Source organism: Aedes albopictus, chromosome 1, assembly GCF_035046485.1.
Source record: "Aedes albopictus strain Foshan chromosome 1, AalbF5, whole genome shotgun sequence".
NCBI lineage: Eukaryota > Metazoa > Arthropoda > Insecta > Diptera > Culicidae > Aedes > Aedes albopictus.
This window is the reverse complement of record NC_085136.1, coordinates 260004300-260024935: the sequence shown is the minus strand read 5'-3', so window position 1 is coordinate 260024935 and position 20636 is coordinate 260004300. Positions and strand designations below refer to the sequence as shown.

The 20636-nt window shown below is 39.7% G+C and overlaps 1 protein-coding gene across 1 annotated transcript in view; it reads right to left on the bottom strand.

Moving 5' to 3' along the window:
* The window catches only part of LOC109402372 (endothelin-converting enzyme homolog), an 87707-nt gene extending 69917 nt beyond the window's left edge, over positions 1-17790 (bottom strand). Inside the window, exon 1 of the mRNA XM_062846693.1 lies at positions 16916-17790. The gene's annotated coding sequence lies outside the window, so the exon portion shown is untranslated. The remainder of the gene's footprint in view (positions 1-16915) is intronic.
* Positions 17791-20636: the final 2846 nt, after the last annotated feature.

Sequence of the window (20636 nt, the reverse complement as noted above, 5' to 3'; positions counted from 1 at the left end):
GCTGTTTGCAGAGTTTTGTGGCAACAATGATATGGTGATTGGGGGATCGCTCTTTCCTCATCGACCAGTGCACAAAGTGACATGGGTTTCCCGTGATGACGTCACGGAAAATCGACCACATCTGCATCAGCCGAAAATGGAGGCGGAGCCTTCTTGATGTGCGGAACAAACGTAGCGCCGACATTGCGTCCGACCATCATCGGCGAGATCCGACTGCGCATTGTTAGGATCCAGCGACAGGAGGAGAAAATCGGGCGCCGGTTCAACACACGTCGACTGGAAGACGCTGAAAAGGTCCTTCGTCGAGGAGCTAGAGAAACGTGCTGCGAATATTCCAGAAGGTGGAAGCGTAGAAGATCAATGCAGCGCCATCAAGAACGCCTTCATCGCCACCGGCGAGAAAAATTTGGGTGAGCTACGCACCCGAAGGAAGCAGTGGATCACAGATGATACCTGGAGGAAGATAGAGGAGCGAAAGAACGCCAAAGCCACGATAGAGCGAGCGAAAACACGAGGAGCCAAAGCCGTAGCCCGTCAGTGCTATTCGGCTCTCGAGAAGGAAGTGGAACGCTCATGTAAACGGGACAAAAGAGCGTGGGCTAGGCTGGACTCCCTAGCCAACGAAGACGAGAAAGCCGCAAACACCGGTGACATCCGTCTCCTCTACGATGCCTCATGTTGCCTTAGTGGGACCAAGATGAATGCTAAACGTGTCAACACCGAAGCTCCATCAGTGCAGGAGATAGAAACAGCCATCCGTAGCATGAAATCGAACAGGGCCCCAGGGGTCGATCGCATATCAGCTGAGATGCTCAAAGATGACCCCGTAGTTTCCGCACAACTGCTGCATCAATTATTCTGAAACATATGGGAAACCGCGACATTTCCGGCCGATTGAATGCAAGGCGTCTTAGTGAAGGTACCCAAGATGGGTGACCTGACTGTATGTGATAATTGGCGGGGCATAATGTTACTGTGTATCGTTCTCAAAGTCCTCTGCAAAGTGATCCTTAACCGAATACAGGAGAAGATTGACGCAACTCTCCGATGGCAGCAAGCAGGATTCCGTGCCGGACGATCCTGTGTGGACCATTATTGTCACGCTCCGTATCATCCTGGAGCAAATCAATGAATTCCAAGAGTCTCTCTACCTGGTGATCATTGATTATGAAAAAGCTTTCGACCGTCTCAATCACAGAAACATATGGGAAGCCCTCAGGCGCAAGGGTGTCCCTGAGAAAATCATCGGCCTCATTGAAGCACAGTACAGGGCATTTCCGTGCAGAGTACTGCACAACGGTATATTGTCCGATCCCATCCGGGTTGTTGCTGGAGTGGGGCAAGGATGTATTCTGTCACCGCTGCTGTTCCTCATTGTAATCGACGAGATCCGGGTAGGTGCGATTGACCGTGAACCAAATCGTGGATTGCTTTGGCAGCCCATTGCCATGGAGCACCTAAATGACTTCGAACTGGCTGATGACTTGCTCCTACCTCAACTGCGCTCTGATATGCAAAGCAAGCTCGATGATCTTGCCAATCGCTCCTCAGCGGCAGGTCTCACCATTAACGTCAACAAGAGCAAATTGTTAGATGTAAACACGGTCATCCCTTCTAGCTTTACGATGGTCCACTGCACGAATTTATGCTGGCCTGCTTACTCTCACCGAAAATTTGACGTTTGAGCGGTGCCGGCACCTCTCAAACGTCAAATTTTCTGTGAGAGTAAGCAGGCCAGAACAAATTCGTGCAGTGGACCATCAGTGGAGAATGTTGAAAGCTTCCAATATCTTGGTAGCCAAATGGCGGCCGATGGCGACATAGGTGCACGGATCAGGCAGGCGAGGGCTGCTTTTGCGAGCTTAAGAAATGCATGGATAAACAACCAGATTAGTCGACGCACCAAAATCCGAATTTTCAACTCGAACGTGAAATCTGTGCTGCTATACGCCAGTGAAACCTGGTTTGTATCAGTGGAGAACAGTGAACGGCTGAAAGTCTTCATCAATAGATGCCTGCGGTATATAATTCGTGCATGGTGGCCTCACAATTGGATCTCCAACGTGGAGCTCCATCGTCGATGTCATCAAAAGCCGATAGCGACAGAAACTCGGGAGCGAAAGTGGAGGTGGGTCGGCCACACACTACGCAGGGGCGGAAACGAAATCTGCAAACAAGCGTTAGACTGGAACCCAGCAGGACATCGCAGCAGAGGCAGACCCAGAGGCTGATGGCGGCGCAGCCTCAACAACGAAATCAAGCAAGTCGACAGAAATTTTACCTGGCCCTCTGCACCACCGTGGGTGCCCAGGACTGAAAGAAGAAGAAGAAGAAGAAGAAGAAGAAGAAGAAGAAGAAGAAGAGGAGGAGGATACTTTGGACGATGCGATGTTGGATCACAATCGGAAACTAGAAAAGCTGCTGGCAAGACTTCATCAACGTACCTAATGTAAAATTGAACCGCTCGAAGTTGGTACTGTGTCAATCATCGGTAAATTTTTTTGGCCACGTTCTCACGGATCAGGGTCTCCAGTGGATGAAGAAAATGTGACGGACAATGCAACAAAGTTCGTATGTGAGGAGATGCTCGAGTTTGCGAAAGCTTGGGGTTTCAAACACTCTACATCGGTGCCTGATCACCAACAAGGAAACGGCAAAGCAAAAGCTAGTGTGAAGATTGCTAAGTGACTTATAAAGAAGGCTAAGGAATCTGGTCAGGACTTGTGGTTCGTGTTGCAGCAGTGGCGTAATATCCCAAACAACATCAGAAGCAGTCCAGCCTTCAGACTGTTCTCACGTAGTACCCGTTGTGGTATCCCTATTCCGATTACCAATTTGATGCATCGAGTGGTGGAAAACGTTCCAGAATCTATCGTGAAGAACCGACAAAAAGTGAAATACTATAACGACAGACATTCGATGCAACTGCCCAGCTTGGAAATAGGATCGCCAGTATACTTTCAGCTACGGACAGAGTCTTCCAAAACTTGGACACCCGGTATCATTGGTGATAAGCTCGGATCGATCCTACGTAGTGAACGTAGATGGAAGCAATTACCGTCGCGATACCGTGAATGTTAAAGCACGTAGTCTACCAGTTGCCACTCCGGAACAAATGACGGAACCATCAAAGAATACCTATCCAGAATAACAGGAACAAGCCTTGCAACCAACGCTGGTGAGTTCTACGGAAGCGGACAATCAAGCATCTGTCGGAGGAACGATGCCACGGAACACTCAACGTGAAGAAACTGAACCTGCAAAGGCAACAACACCAAAAATGGAAGCATCCGGAAGAACAAGTCGCCCAAAACGAGAGTCTCGATTGCCAGAGAGACTCAAAGATTATGTTATGAATTCGAAATAATTATCATTGTTTTTTACCCTTCTTACACCCATAAGAAGGGTATAAATACCGCTCGAAAAACCGACTTTAGATCCGAGGCCCGCAGGGCCGAGTCTCATATACCAATCAACTCAGCTCAACCAACTGAACAAATGTCTGTGTGTGTGTGTGTGTGTGTGTGTGTGTGTGTGTGTGTGTGTGTGTGTGTGTGTGTGTGTGTGTGTGTGTGTGTGTGTGTGTGTGTGTGTGTGTGTGTGTGTGTGTGTGTGTGTGTGTGTGTGTGTGTGTGTGTGTGTGTGTGTGTGTGTGTGTGTGTGTGTGTGTGTGTGTGTGTGTGTGTGTGTGTGTGTGTGTGTATGTGTGTGTGTGTGTGTGTGTGTATGTGTGTGTGTGTATGTGTGTGTGTATGTGTGTGTGTATGTGTGTGTGTGCGCGTATGTTACAAAAAAAAGTCACGCACGTTTCTCAGCCGTCTGATATCCGATTTGGATTATCTTAGTTGCAAATGAAAGCTATAACATCCTAGTAGAACCCTATTGAATTTTATTACGATCGGACATTTGGTTACCGAGATATCTTTCGATGAGTACTTTGAAGTCATATAGGTTAGCTTTTAGAGAGATTTTTGACATTTAGCATATTGATGAATATTTCAGCCGTCTGTCAACCGATTTGAGTTCTCTTGGCAGCAAATGAAAGCTACAACATCCTAGTAGAACGCTCTGAAATTTTATTTCGATTGGACATTTGGTTACTGAGATATTTTCGAAGAGTACTTAGGAGTTATACAACTAAACTTTTTGAGATTTTTAACAAAGTGTATCAAACTAAATATCTCAGCCGTGTGTCAATCGATTTGGGTTCTCTTGGCACCAAATGAAAGCTACAACATCCTAGTAGATTGCTCAGAAATTTTCTTAGGATTGGACATTTGGTTACAGAGATATCTTTCGAAGAGTACTTAGGATTTATACAACTAAACTTTTTGAGATTTTTGACCAAGTGTATCATAATAAATATTTCAACCGTCTGTCAACCGATTTCGGTTCTCCTGGCACCAAATGAAAGCTATAACATCCTAGTAGAACCCTATACAATTTTGTTAAAATTGGACACTTGGTTATCGAGATATCTTTCAAAGAGTACTTGGGAGTAATACAGGTTAAACTTTTGAGAGATTTTTGACCAAGTGTATCATAATAAGTATCTCAGCCGTCTATCAACCGATTTGGGTTCTCTTAGCACCAAACGAAAGCTCCAGTATTCTTGTAGAAGGCCCTGAAATTTTATTTCGATTGGACATTTGGTTACTGAGAAATCTTTCGTGGAGTATTTCAATAAATTCCTTTTTTACCCTTCTTACCATAAGAAGGTTATAAATATCGCTCGAAAAACCGACTTTCGATCCGAGGCCCGGAGGGCCGAGTCTCATATACCAATGAACTCAGCTCGACGAACTGAGCAAATGTCTGTATGTGTGTGTGTGTGTGTGTGTATGTGTGTATGTGTGTGTGTGTGTGTGTGTGTATGTGCGTTACAAAAAAAAGTCACGCACGTTTCTCAGCCGTCTGTCAACCGATTTGAGTTCTCTTGGAAGCAAATGAAAGCTACTACATCCTAGTAGAACGCTATTGATTTTTTTTTTTCGATTGGACGTTTGGTTACCGAGATATCTCTCGAAGAGTACTTATGAGTCATACTTCTAAACTTTTTAAGATTTTTGACCAAGTGTATCATAATAAATATTTCGACCGTTTGTCAATCGATTTGGGTTCTCTTTGCACCAAATGAAAGCTACAGCATCCTAGTAGATCGCCCAGAAATTTTATTTCGATTGGACATTTGGTTACAGAGATATCTTTCGAAGAGTACTTGGGAGTAATACAGGTTAACTTTTTGAGAGATTTTTGACCAAGGGTACCATAATAAATATCTCAGCCGTCTGTCAACCGATTTGGGTTCTCTAAGCACCAAATGAAAGCTACAATATGCTTGTAGAAGGCCCTGAAATTTTATTTCTATTCGACATTTGATTACTGAGATATCTTACGAAGAGTATTTCAATAAATTCTTTTTTTTTTATTATATTCACTTGTTATCTTGCATTTGTTTTTTAACCAGTCTATGGGAAATTTTTTTTCAATAAAATGATGCTGACCTCATACAAAGTGTATACTAGCAGGTTATTGTTTTCAACAAAATTATAAATAACAAATTACAAATACACAGGAATTTTATGGAAACTAACAATATGTTAAATGAAAGCTTTGAAGAACCAGACAGCCAAAATAACTAGCTAATGCCAAAACTGATTAACTTAGTAGATATATCATTTTTGTCGTTTTTACACCATAACCATGAATAGCAAGTACTTCGGAGCTAATTTAATTGACTGATTTAGACAAAGTGTATCTCGCTGATTTTCTTACCCATTTGTTAATCGATTCAAGATCTTTTAGCAGTTAATAAAAGATACAAAATTCCAGAATATGTAAGCTATTTTTTAAACATTCCATACAAGACTCTAGGAAGTGTCTGGCATTTCTGGTAGTTTAGTCCATGGTCCATGATGCTATTTTGGAAACCAATCCACTAGATGCCAAATCCACAATATTTTCTAGAACTTTTGGTCAATTCCACAAAACAAATATGTTAAATACAAATAATACAACAATAATTTTAATAAGTGTAAGAAGGGTTGTGTTCACCATAGGTGGATTAAATCGGGTTTTTATTATTATATTCGTTTGTTATCTTGCATAAGCTTTTGACCAGTCTATGGGAAATTATTGTTCAATCAATAATGCTGACCTCATATAAAGTGTATACTAGCAGATTATTGTTTTCAATAAAATTATAAATAACAAATTACAAATAAACAGGAATTCTATGAAAACTAACAATATATTAAATGAGAGCTTTGAATTTATATATTGTGGGAAAAATGCAAGAACTGGACAGCCAAAATAACTAGCTAATTCCAAAACTGATTAGCATAGTAGATATATTATTTTTGTCCTTTTTACACCATAACCATGAATACCAAGTACTTCGGAGCTAATTTATTCGACTGATTAAGAGATATTAGACAAAGTGTATCTCGCTTATTTTCTTATCCATTTGTTTATCGATTCAAGATCTTTTGGCAGTTAACAAAAGATACATAATTCCAGAATAAGTAAGATATTTTTTTTTTGTCTGGCATTTCTGGTAGTTTAGTCCATGGTCCATGATAATATTTTGGAAACCAATCCACTAGATGCCAAATCCACAATATTTTCTAGAACTTTTGGTCCATCACTCAAAATGAATATGTTAAATACAAATAATAAACAATAATTTTAATAAGTGTAAGAAGGGTTCTGTTCACCATAGGTGGATTAAATCGGGTTTTTGGTTTAAATTCAAAAATTCATGAAATCGAAATTGAAATATTTAATCTTTTCGACCTGAACTGGATCACAATTTCTTATTCTGCTTGTAAAAGTATGCTAATAAATGTTTCCGCCTTCTTGGTTCAAAAGTCCATCCTAATGTACTAATCTAGGTCACTCAACTGGTACCATAAATAGAATGGGCAATAAGGCTCAAAACTGATCATATTTCGAACATCCAGACGGCACAAGATCGATCGGCTCGATTTTCGGATCAACATAAAAAAGAACCAGAATCATCCTAGATCTCCCTGCGCCAAACCAGTATCATCTGGTGCGGCCCAGGTCCAAGCACAATCCAACCACATTGAACCACTTTTGTCTGCCTCATCTGCTTTTAGTTAGGTAGCTAGGTATAGGTAGCGGTAGGTGTCTGTCTTTATTCGATTGTAAGTCGAGCTCACGGGCATCCACCCACAATCCTTCACCTTGCACTCCACTACACGACGAAGGCGACCGAATCACGTGAAGCATGGGAGGACAACGCGGTAGAACAACAGACAGCGTGTGGGAGAGTTGGGGTAAAATGCGTAGTTTCGAACAAATGCCTTATGCCGTTTTCCGGGTGGAACCTGGGTTGGGCACTAGATGGGTGGAAAATGTGTGTATACATAAGTGACCCGATTTTGTCAGCCCCTTTCCGGAACACATTTTTTTCTTTCCTCAAAAATCTAAACAGATTTTCAAACTTTTAACCCCTCTATGATTTGCCTTTCAGCAGTAGTTTGATGATGAACGTGAATAAATTGACCAAAGTTTGACGCTAAGATAATGAGAGCAAATGAGGGGTTAGAAGCAAAGGGGTGTAAGTGACAAAAACCCACTTTCGAGTAAATGAGGTTTAAAGTTTTTCACCAATTTTTAATCCCATACAAAATGTGTGGAGTTTCAAAATCGACCCAATTTTCGCCGATTTATTATATTTTTTCTAATCATCGTAATATTAATCTTAAAAAAGTTCCTGAAAGCTTGAAATCTGATTTTTTTTTATGTATATTCTCAGCTTAAAATGGACAAAATGGTCACTTACACCCATATGCATCTGGGCCCCTCAAATAGTTTGTCGATTAATGGGGGTGACAAAATCGGGTCCTTAAACAAACGAAAATAAAATTGCAGAACGAGCGATCCCACGTGTGGCAGAAACTAAGATCTGATAATTTCAAGGAATTTGTCCTGGGATTCATTCTGGAATTACTCCAATGATTCAGAATTCTACAAAAGGGGGTTTCTGGGGATTCGCCCCTGATTTGTCCTGGGATTTTATTTAAAAGGTTTATCTTCAAAGATTCCTCCAGGGGTTTCGCCAGTGTTCTCTCTCAAAATTCCTCCAGGGCTTCCATGCGAGGTTCCTCATAGGATTCCTACTTAAATTTCTTTAATTTCTCCGGATTTCTACAGGGTCCCTGGTTTGCTTCTGGATTTCTCATGACAATCGGAAATTTCAATTATTCCTTTAAGTATTCATTTTGGAATTCTTTTAAAGGATGTTTCTGCACACTTAATTTGAAATGCCGGGATCTCAGCATTTTCTCAAACTTTTGCCGAGATCCGCACAGCCGAGCGCTCGGCAAACAACAACATAACCGAGATCTCAGCAACTTTGACATTTCATTACTGAGGTTCGGCAACTATTTTGCTGAGAATCAGCTAACAGATGCAGTTTTAACTGAGATATCAGTTTTTGAGTTTGCTGAGTAGTCGGCTGTGCATGGAAAGCCGAGCCTGCGAATATTTTTTAAGTGTGTGGGATCAATCCGGGATTTTTCCGGGAATTTTCCCAAGAATTAAATCTAGAATTCCTCCAGAGATTACTCATGGAAATTTTCCAGATGTACTTTTCGCGATTCGCCCTGGAATTCCTACAATGTTTTCTCTCAGGATTCTCTAGAGGTTTGTGTGGTACTGAATCTGCATAGTTATTCGACTAGGCTTCCAATGCATGCTACTAGCACTGGCAGGCTATTCAATGTCCAAATGACCGCACCCTTCCTTTTGTAAGAAATTCTGTCTCATGGCGACAGTAAAACAGTCCACAGCGTGTCCGGATGACCGCACCCTTACTTTTGTGATAAATTCTGTCTCATGGCGACAGTAACAACAGTTCACAGCGTGTCCGGATGACCGAAACCTTACTTTTGTAAGAAATTCTGTCTCATGGCGACAGTAAACCAATCCACAGCGTGTCCGGATGACCCCACTTTTAGTTTTGTAAGAAATTCTGTCTCTGGTCTCAATTGATCTACAGTAAACGTTCGCTCGGTGCAAACGTTTAAACTGCAACGCTTTTTAACTGCAAGTCCGCTAAGTGCAACAATTTTGCAGTTATCGCACCGCTATCCGTCAAAACGAAACGTCAACAGCGATGCGATGTTTTTCGCATGCACTTTTGTTGCAGTGCGATGTTTTCCGTATGCACATTGGCTGCATTCTGCAGCAACTGACAGTTCTTTGACGTCTGTCAGTTGTTGCAGTTAACGAATTTCGTTCGCTAAGTGAAACGTAAACATGTTGCAGTCATCGAACGTCTACTGTGTCATATGGTGTGACGTTCATACTTCTAAATTTTTGTTTGTTGTATAATTGCTGTTCCATCAGAATCTGTCCAAAAGAGGTGGTGAAGCATTTTTGACGATTCAGGAAATAGATGAAATGATATTCGTAGAAGATGCTGCAATTTAAGAATAATTCACGCAGAAGATACGCCTAAAGGAAGACCTGTGAAACTCAGATTACATATTTTGGTTTCATAAGCAGTTATAGTATTTAATATTTGTTTAGTATAGTAGACGTTCGATAAGTGCAACATGTTTACGTTTCACTTACCGAATGAAATTCGATAGCTGCAACAACTAACAGACGTCACATAACTGTCAGTTGCTGCAGAATGCAACCAATGTGCCTAAGAAAAACATCACATTGCAACAAAAGTGCATGCGAAAAACATCGCATCGCTGTTTACATTTCATTTTGACGGATAGTGGTGCGATAACTGCACAATTGTTGCATTCAGCGGGCTTGCAGTTATGAAACATTGCAGATAAAGCGATTGCACCGAACGAACGTCTACTGTACCTAAGCTTCTCGATCTCGATCTGGATGGTGTCGTGGCTCACATGTGTGACGTCTGGTTTAATGGCAGTACTACACTACTAGTTGGTGCAAGTATTCAGCAAAACTTTGCTGATGGTAGATATGTGAGCAGTAGATACATATTATTAAAGACACTATATGCAAAGACACGAAATGTTCCAATTGGAATTCCAAATTTGCTGTCAAAGCCATTCCAATCGAGCAGGAGACCTGTCAAACGCGCTTTAAAAGCATTGCTCGACAGCATCATCGTCATGACGCGACAATTATCATCAATAGCAACAATCATCAGATTTCGTGTCTTTAGCATACAGTGTCTTTACATATTATTACTCGGTGCTCATTGATTATCGATTCTACTAATGCAAATTAAATAAAACAGCAACAACATCGAAGGCTGGTGTTTAAAATAAATGAAAAGAAATTGAAAATTGTGAAGTTCAGATACTTCACAATTTTCAATTTCTTTTCGTTCATTTTAAAGCTTCTGTTACTATATTCATTCCTGAGAGGCAGGAGGATGTGTGGTATTGAATCTGCATTGCTATTCGACTAGGCACATGGCCTGCCAAATGCATATCAAGCAATCTAGTAGGCGCGCAAACTGTCGTCGTGTCACTACTTCGCGAACGTCAACGTGTAAACACAAGTAACTTCCTGGGGGCACCCGCTTATCCACAATAATTCCAAGCTCCACGTTGTTCCCAAGATCTTTCCGGTAATTCCTCCAGTATTTCTTCCTGGGATTCTTCCAAGGTTTCCTCCCAAAATCCTTCCAGGGATTTCAAGACTCCGTCAGAGTTTCCTTCATAACTTCTCATAGGATTCATCCAGAGAATCTTCTTAGTGTTCCACCCGGGATCCCTTCAGTTATTTTTTACCGGGAGTCTTTTAGAGATTCCTTATCAGGACTCCAGTCTTTGCACTCAAGATTCCTCCGGAGACCGGTATTATTCTAAAGATTAATACCGGGAATCCTCCCAAAATGCTTCATAGGATTCCCCCTGGGATTCTTCTCCAGACTTCTACAGTGATCCCAACTAGCATTCGTTCCGGGATCCCTCTTTGGACTTTTTATGAGATGCCTTCGGGGATTCCTTCCTGAATTCCACCAGGATTCCTTAAGGGATTCCCCCAGTGTTGTCACTCAAAACTCCTCCAGGGTTTCGTCCCGATATTATTCAAAGGATTCTTTACTTCGATATCCTTCTCGGGATTTGTACAGAGTCCGGAATCCGTCCTGTAATTCCGCATGAGATTCCTTCCGGAATTCCTAAAGGGATTTCTTTCGGAATTCCTACAAGGATTGCTTCTTAGATACCCCAAGGGATCATTCCAGGGATTCTTCCTAGGGTTCCTTCCGAGATTTTTACTGGGTTTCTTCTCAGATTCTTTTCCTGAGATTTCATCCAAGCATTTTCTAACCAGTTTTGTTTAAATAATATCAAAAAGTTCATAGAAGATTCATCCAAAACCTTCAAGAAAAGTCTCGAGGTTATTCCCGAAATCTTTTCAGCAATTGCTCCAGTGATTCTCCCAAGAATCCTTCGAGGTTTCCTCCAGTATTCGTTCTCAAACCGCTTCCAGGATTAGTAAGTATCACAGATTCTTCATAGGGCATTTCCTTTGATTTTTTTCTCGGTATTTGTACAGGGTGTCCACCTAGGTTCCCTCATAGGATTTCTCATGAGTTTCCTCTTGAGATTTCTTTCTGAGGTTCCTCCTCAGATTTCCCAAGGTCTTTCTAATGTTTCACCTAGAATTCCCCTAGTGGCTTTCCAAGATCCTTTCAGGAGTTCTCTAACGTGTTTCGACTTAAAGTTCATCTTTGAAATCGTTCCCAGAGTCCTACTGAGAATTTGCTTTTGATTTCTACAGTAATGCCTCTATATTGCCTTAATCCGAAGACTACTTCATCAAGAAGACATGCAACTCTGTTATTTTCCCATACTAATTATGGGAAAAGCGTCACCGATGGCACTGCCGCCTGTTGAGTTAAGGTGGTACCTTTGTAAAAAAAGTGTAAGAGTGTATTGGTGCGAGCAGTCTTGTTGGAGATCACAGTTATTTGAACCTTTTCGTCGATATTCGGCCTCCTTTGTCTCCGACGTTCTCAACACAAGCAATCATACTACCGTACGAAACAAAAATGTCAAACGAATGAACTTTACCACGATACCGTCTTCGGGAGACGGTTCGGCTTTTGTTATTCCTGTCTTCTTTGATAATGAGACCTGTGTTGGCAATATGTGTGTCGTATTCTATGCAACATGCAAGAATAAACTAATATTAACACTCATAATCGATATTGGCTAAAAATCTATACGAAAAGCTAGAGTTAGATAAAAGTCATCGTGTCAGATGACATTGATTTGACCCTTTCTTATGTTTATTGATCTTCGCTCTACCGCTCGTGTTGTGTGTAGGAGGTAACGGTAGCGCGCGACTGTAACAAAGCAAGCTGACACACGACTGCGGCACGAAAATGAAGGTAGTGAAAAGTGCCGAATGTTTACAAGACTGGATGCGAGTATGAAGATTTACACACACTATCATAAAAAGTTCCACCTTCTTCCGTGGTGGCGCTGGTAACAGTGACTCCCGATCTTCGGCACCGCTGCAAGTCTTCTTGATAAAGTGGTCTTCGCTTAATCTTGGAACTTTTTAAGGATTTGTTCCAGGATTTCTCATAGGATTCCTCCTGGGATTTTTCCCCAGATTTCTACAGCGTATCCACTCGGGGTTCGTTCTGGGATCTCCAGAGAATATATCCAAAACCTTCAAAACTACTTTCAAGAATTACTCCATGAATTTCAACCAGGATTTTCCACAGATCCATGCGAATTTGCCCAAGACATCCTCCTTAAAATTCTCCTACAAGTCAAAGAATTTCTACAATATTTTTTTTTTTATATTAAATTACTTTAAAATTTACTCCAGCATTTCTGCTCCGATTCCCTCGAGAATTCCCTGAAGAATTTCTCCACGCTTCCTTTTCCAAAAATTCTTTTAAAAAATTCTTTTCTAGAATTTCTTTCAAAGATTTCTCCGGGATTTCCCAATAGCCATCTCCAGGAATTGCTCATAATACGACTCAAGGAACTCCTCAAAGAATTTCTGAAGAACTTCTCCCTGGAATTTCTGAATAGATTTCCCTTAAGTATGCTGCAGAAAGTTCTTTAAGAATTTGTTCATAAATTACCTCACGACTTTTAAAGATTCACCGAAAAATTGGGCGAGAAATGCAACAAAACTTCTTCTAAGTATTCCTTTATGAATTTCTTCAGTATGTAGGGTTTGTACAGGACTCTTCCAAAAAATCTTCAAGCAACTTTTCTGTATATTTGCTCAATTCCACCAGACATCCTAATGAGGAGTCAGTTTGACTTTCTATTCTGCAGAATCGTTACCTGTTCTATGGCTTAGTTGGTTAAAGTGCCGGTGTAGCGAATACAGAGTCATGGGTTCGAATCTCACCAGATCTCGATTTTTTTCACAATTTCATCTCAAAATTTGCCAATTAATCAACATTCTGTGTCTTCTAAATTTCGTGTTTTCCCAGTTCCTTCAGGATTCATCTAGGGATTCGTTTAGAGATTCCTTCCAGGATAACTCATACGGTTTCTGCTGGGGTTGTTCTCCAGATTTCTACAGTGTTCTCATCCGGGATTTTTCTTTGGACTTTTTATGAGATTTTTTCAAGGTTTCCACCAAGGATTCCTTCCGGAACTCCTCCAATTATTTCATTCGAAATTCCTACAAGGATTCATCCTAAGATTCCTCATGGGAAATTTCCAAGGAATCCTTCTGGAATTTCTTCGGGGTTTCAAATAGGGGTTCTTCTCGGAATTCCTCTTGAGATTTTATCAGAGTGTTCTCTAATTTGTTTTTTTTTTCAAAAAGTTCATAGAGGATTCTTCTAAAACCTACAAGAACAGTCATCCCGGAAATTCCAAAACTTCTTCAATACTTCCTTTAAGAATTACTTCAGGAATTTCAACCAGAATTTTTCACACATCCATGCGGATTTGTCCAAGAAATCCTCCTCAAAATTCTCGTGGAATTCTACGAGTTTCTACAACAATATTGTCAGAAATTTCTTCAGAGATTACTCGAGCTTTTCTACTCCAATTCCCTCGAAAATTCTCCGAAAAATTTCTCCACGCTTACTTTTCCAAAAATTCTTTCCAAAAATCCTTCAAGAATTTTCTAGAATTTCTTTCTAAGATTTCTCCTGGAATTCCCAAAAGTTTTCTTCAGTAATTTCTCTAAAGTTGGCTCAAGGAATTGCTCAGAATATGACTCAAGGAATTCTTCAAAGAATTTGTCAAGAATTCCTTCAGATTCAGAAATTTCTCCAAAGATTTACTCAAAAATTCGTCCAAATTGCTCCATTATTTTCTTCGAGCGATCCTCTAAAAATTTCTTGGAAAAGTTCTAGTGGAAATTTTCCGAGGATTGTCCTAAAAATGTTTCCTTCAGAAGGTTTCTTTCCATAAACTCAGAGGCTTTTTTCCATAAACTCTTTCGAGAATTCCTTAAAAAGTTTCGGTGAGGATTCCTCAAAGATTTATCACCTGTTTATTTTTATTTTTTTTTTTCAAGAATTCCATCAGAGTTTCTCCGACGGCTCTTGAGAATTCGAGAAAATTTCCTCCGAAAGTTCTTTCAAACATCCCTCCATAGATTCCTTCAGAATTCCCTCCGAGGAAGTTTCACCGAAGTTTTAGCCGGGGTGCTTCCAAAGGTTCCTTCAGAAGTTTCTCCAAAGAACCTTTCAACTTCAAATTTTTCGTAAAACTAGGCAAAACTATGTTCTTGATTGATATTGATAGCAATTAAATTGAAAGATTTCAATTGTGAGATCTTGGACCCAATCCCCGACGGGCTAACATACGAATTCTACTCAATTTTTTTCAATGATTTAAAAGACGATTTGCTGCGATTGTTCAATGAACTTTTATCAGGCACTGTGCCACATTCAACATTTACAGAAGGAGTAATAACTCTTATACCGAAAAACGAAACTTCCCACAATTTAAATGACAAAAGACCTATAAGTATGCTTAACTGCGACTATAAGCTTTTTGCGAAAATTTTGTATAATCGTCTACAACCCTTAATGGAACATTTAATCGGGCCAGGTCAAGCAGCTTGTTTGCCTGAAAAATCATGCACAACTAATTTGAAAATTCTCAGAAACATAACATTGAAGTCAAGCAAGTCAAAACGTTTTAAAGGAACAATCGTGAGTATAGACCTCGAAAAGGCTTTTGACCGAGTAGATCATGGATTTCTCTGGCTTACCATGGAAAAATTTGGATTTCCCATACAATTCGTTAACTGCATAAGGAACCTATACAGCAAAGCTTCCTCCAAAGTATTGTATAATGGCCTTTTGACGAAGAACTTTCGAATGAAATCATCAGTCCGCCAAGGTTGCCCCCTGAGCATGGCATTTTTTATTCTATACATAGAGCCCCTTATTAGAAAAATCAGCAGCAGCATTAAGGGCTGTTTCATAGATAATAGCTTTTGTAAAGTTATTGCCTATGCAGACGATATTAACATCTTCATCCGCGACGATGAGGAGTTTGATAAAATTTTAGAAATTATCGATAATTTTAGCCTCTACGCTAAAATTAAATTGAATATCAAGAAATCTTCCTATATGAGGTTAAATAATTGTAGGACAGGCCCACATCTTTTGAAGGAAACTGATACTCTAAAATTCTTGGCGTAGAGATGTGTCGAACTTATGGCGATACCGTCAATTCTAATTATTCAAATGTAATCAAATCTATTAAATACCTCATTGTTTTACACCAAAGGCGCCACCTTAACATATTTCAGAAAACTTGGATTCTGAACTACCTTATTCTATCGAAGCTTTGGTACCTATCGCAGGTGTACCCTCCAAACAATTGCCATATAGCACAGATTAAAACTTTATGCAGAAATTTTATTTTCAAAGGTGTAGGAATATTCAAAGTTTGTCTAAATCAACTTTATCTGAACGTGGAAAAGGGGGGCCTAGCTTTAATCGACGCCGAGAGTAAGATGAAATCTTTGTTCATCAAAAACATCCTACAACGAGACCAATCTAGTAGGAGGGATGATTTTATGATTATGCAAGAACATAGTAGCACAGTTACTCGCAATACTCGAGAGTGGATTCGAATGGGATTAGACATTGAAAATCTAGGTATGGATTTGACATGTAAAAGAATTTACACTTTTTTGCTAGATAAACAAAATATTGTACCTAATATTGTTAAAAAGTACCCTAACAAATCCTGGGATATCTGCTGGAAAAATCTAAATTCGAATTTCATTAGCTCTGAGGAAAAACATTTCTTATTTCTGTTTCTTAATGAAACCATCGCAACAAAATGTAAATTATTCGATAAGAAAATTTCTGGAACTGTTAATAACTTGTGTGAGTTTTGTGGTGGGATTGATACTCTTGAACACAGAATAAAATTATGTGCAAATAGTAAAAATATATGGGAATGGATAGAGCGTTGTATAAGAGATAAGTTAAAAATATCAGTACATAATCCCGAAGAATTGTTAAATAGAGAGATACATGAAAAACAATACCAAAGTAAAGTGGCATTATGGTTAACAACAATAGGAATTAGCTATAATTTAAAGAATTTTGGAAAGCATAATTTAGATAATTTCATTGACATGATTCGAGAAAAAAGATGGAACAATAAGTTATGGTATAGAAAATGTTTTCAAAAATGGATAAACGTATTGTAACAGGTTAAAATTGTAATAAGTTTTGTAACGTTTTTTTTTATATAAAACACTTGAAATATTTCAAAACTGAAATCAAACCACTTCTTTGTAATTCTACCCCAACCCCTTACTGCAATGCAAAATTGGCGCTGATGTACGCCTAGTCAAGATACACATTACACATGGTTCCCCATCCATTCAATCGCGAACCGATGCGATGGAATGGGGCTAGTCCAGAAAACACGAAAATCGATCGACAATTTAATCATGTCAGCGTCAGCTTTTCATTTGCAACCTTTTCCTTTCTCCTATGCGCTTGCTGTGTTTTCCATCGTGGGAACACTTCACTTGCAACCCATTTCGCTACAACAACGGCCACAAAATAATATAGGTAATGCCTTTTCACTTGCTTTGCTATGTACGCGACTCATTCCATCAAGGCAGGCAGCAGGAGAATTATGTCACCAATCACCATGGAAATTCCCGACATTCCTCCTGGCATCATCGGCCTTCTATTGCACTTCAATCACTCTTCATTCCAGATCAGGAGGGAAAATCATCTCAAATTCTTCTTCACTCGTCTTCCTCGCATTCGAACTCAACGTAGTAGTCCGTCTCACATCACTTCGCACCTGATTTTTTCCCCCGGATTAAAACTTCCGCCCGGATTGATGTCTCACTCGACTCGAGAACGGACGGCTTCCACGACGGCACTGATTGACAAGTGATTTGCAATCCCCAGCGGCGTACTTTATCACAGATTTTCTTCCGTCCGAGAATCGAAGGATGCTTCAATTTTCCTCGTCTGGAATTCACCGGAAGCGGTTACACAACCCCAGCAACTTCGCACAGTGACACACGGCGACGGGAAACCCGCGAGTCGAAAAAGAATTAGTACAGCAGCAGAATCAGCAGCAGCTGGCCGCCATGCTCTTGACCGAGAAAAGCACAGAATTGATCGAACTGACGGGCTGGCTGCCTGCTGGACTGCTTGTGTCGCGAATGGTGTCTCTCCGGTAACTGTTCCAGCGACGTGTCGGAGCAGTCCAGCCAGATGGCCCCACTAACTTGAGATCCAACTGCGTAACGGATGTGTGAGTGTGAGGAGAATTTGGAGCGCCTGCGTGTTCACTATCCATCCATCGGACGTAGCAACCCCCGCTGATCCTGATCTGGTTGGCATGGCACCCGCTTTAAACGTCGTATGGAGCTCAAAGGCAAGTTCAAGTAGTAGGCTAGGATGTAGTAGGTAGCAGGGCACACCAACAATGTTGTTCTCTTTAGGTGGTTTTTCAATGCTGTTTCATTCATGATTCAGATTCAGTTGTGTTGCTCGTAAGCTTGGCGGATGACTTCGCAATTGGATACTTTCAAATGGAGACGCGGGGTGTTTTTCTGTGGGGAAGCACTCAACTCAACCATGTGCATGAGAAGGATCTTGCAAACAACTGTACATATACAACTGCATACTGTAGATTGCAGCAAAAGGGGGAAGAAGGTGAACCACGTGTAAGTTGCAGTCGAGATTCCTACAATACGGCTGGCTCCAATTGATCGCAGCAATCTGTGCGCGAGAGTGGACTTCTAAATTTTTCGATCAAAGTTTTGTTGCTGTCCGTAAAGTTTCAATAGTCCATTTTACGAGCCGATTTTATGAATGAATAGGGCACTGCACTGTTTTGATTTTGTATGGGATTTTGACGTTTCTTGGCCTTGTTGTTTACAAAATTTCTGTAAGAGTGAAAGAGAAGGGGAGAATTTTATGCAGTGCCCTATTTTGACAGGAGGTAGCGTCCAATAACCCGTGAAAACCAATATCATCATCAACATTGTTGTCACTTCGTAAAATGGCTCATTCGGCCGAAGTCATTTTATTACTTAAGATAAAAATACAGTGGTTATTTGATTTTATCACCGTCAAAAAAAATTTTGCCGTGAATTTAGTGAAACCGTGAATTTGGCTAAATGAAAAATAAATTTAATTTTATACTAAAAATCGATAAGCTACAATTTGTTTGATCACAATTTCAACAGTTTTAGTAATCTGTAAATGATTGTATTGTTCAGACGCTATCCGTAAGCTATGTACTTATTTTGGGTAATCTTGGACGCCCTTCCCGTTCGTAGACTTCCATTCACACAAAATTTTAAAAAAATGTGTATGGACCGTAGACTTTGGCTAGATATCCAAATGTTTTTTTTTTCCTGAAATGGTAAATGTACAATGACCGAACATCATTTATATGTATATTATTTGCACATACAATACATTACAGATAGACAACAGGTCGAGATATTCATCTCTATAAATAAAAATGGGTTTAAATTCGCTTTGAGGTATTAAAATTTACAAACGAATGAACCGATCAGCGTAATTTTTGCACGGTACGATCTGTCTTCAGGGTTGCTGTGTTCATTTGTAGGAGAAGTTTTGAAAGCCTCTAAAAAGTATTAAAACTGTAAAAATACTTATTTTAATTACCCGAGAATAAATTCAGCACGTTCAAAATGATATTAATCTAGAGTGAGGTGCTGCAATAACCTTAACAGTTGTCCAAGTACCACAGCTTGGCAAAATAAAGCTTTCCGGGACAGCTAGTATTCAATCTATATATGTAAAAATGAATTTGAAAACCCTTTGAGGCAACAAAACTCACGAACGGATGAACCAATCACCATGACTCTTGAACGGAACGATTCGTATTCATGGAGGCTGTGTTTATAAGTAATAAAAGTTGTGAAAACCATCTAAAAAAGTAAGAAAATTGATAAAAACCTTATTTTTTACGAACTGGGAAGAAAATCAACACGATCGCAATAAAACCGATCTAGAGTGCCGTGCTGCAATGAACCCAACAGTTGTCAAACCACCACAGCTTGGCAAGACGAAGTTTGCGGGACAGCTAGTAATATATACAGATGACTTAGAATAAAATTATTTTGCTTTTTGTTTTATATTTGCTATGAAATTAAGCATCCATTTATACACCCTCACTATTCAAAGAAAACTATTCTTGCTTTAATCTCATATTCAAGAATGTGCGCCTTAAAAGGCGCTTACGCAGTAACATTTTTATGTTCTGTGTTATTTTATGTTGATTTCACAATGTTTAAAAAAAACCGTGATAAAATCGAGCGTGAATTTGGCGAATAGTGAATAAATTGACTAGTGATAAAACCGAAACGCCACTGTAATGTGTTAATTTGAGAAATGAAGTGTTTGAGGAAATTTGATTTAATTATTCTGCACGGGCGTCCATACTGTCCGGCCTATTCCTAAACAATGTACATGTTGAAGCAATCGACGAATCGTAGTACACCATGATTATTATGAAGTGACAGCTTAAATAAAATTTGTACATTCGTTACTGAACCTCCAACCAAGGGGCCAGACACTATTAATGTATTTAGTATACTAAGTAATATATTAGTATACTAACGATATTTTATTAAAAAAAATATCGAAGTAGGTATGTTAATGTGTTTTCAATATTTTGACATGTCATTTGATCAGTTACGATGAATAGAAGTGAGAGATGGTAAATAGATAAGTTGTAAAACTTGCTTCGTCTGTCGTTTGGTGTCATGATAGTGATGAAACCTATGGTGAGGGCATGAATGATAAACGTAATCCTGCTTGGTCTGATAAGTTTACTTCAGCTGGTACTGGCGACGTGTTTTCAGTATTAATAAATAAATTTATATGTAATATGTAGTATACAAGCGGTCGCCAATTTGGAGTGCGTCCTTTCTGTGAACGGGTTTACACAATGCGGTCAAATACATATTTGTAAATCACTCGTCTTGGGATACTATATGAGGATATTATGTTCTGAAATCGACACCAATTGATCTCAACAACAAAAAGAAAAAAAATCAGCAATAAAAAGGTCGGTTAACAACGAGCAATTTGAGATTATTTCTTGATTATCGTTGACAATTTGGTTAAAGGACATTTACAGCTGCCATATATCTCGTAGAGGTCTTGATCTAGATTTGACTAATGATAAATTCGA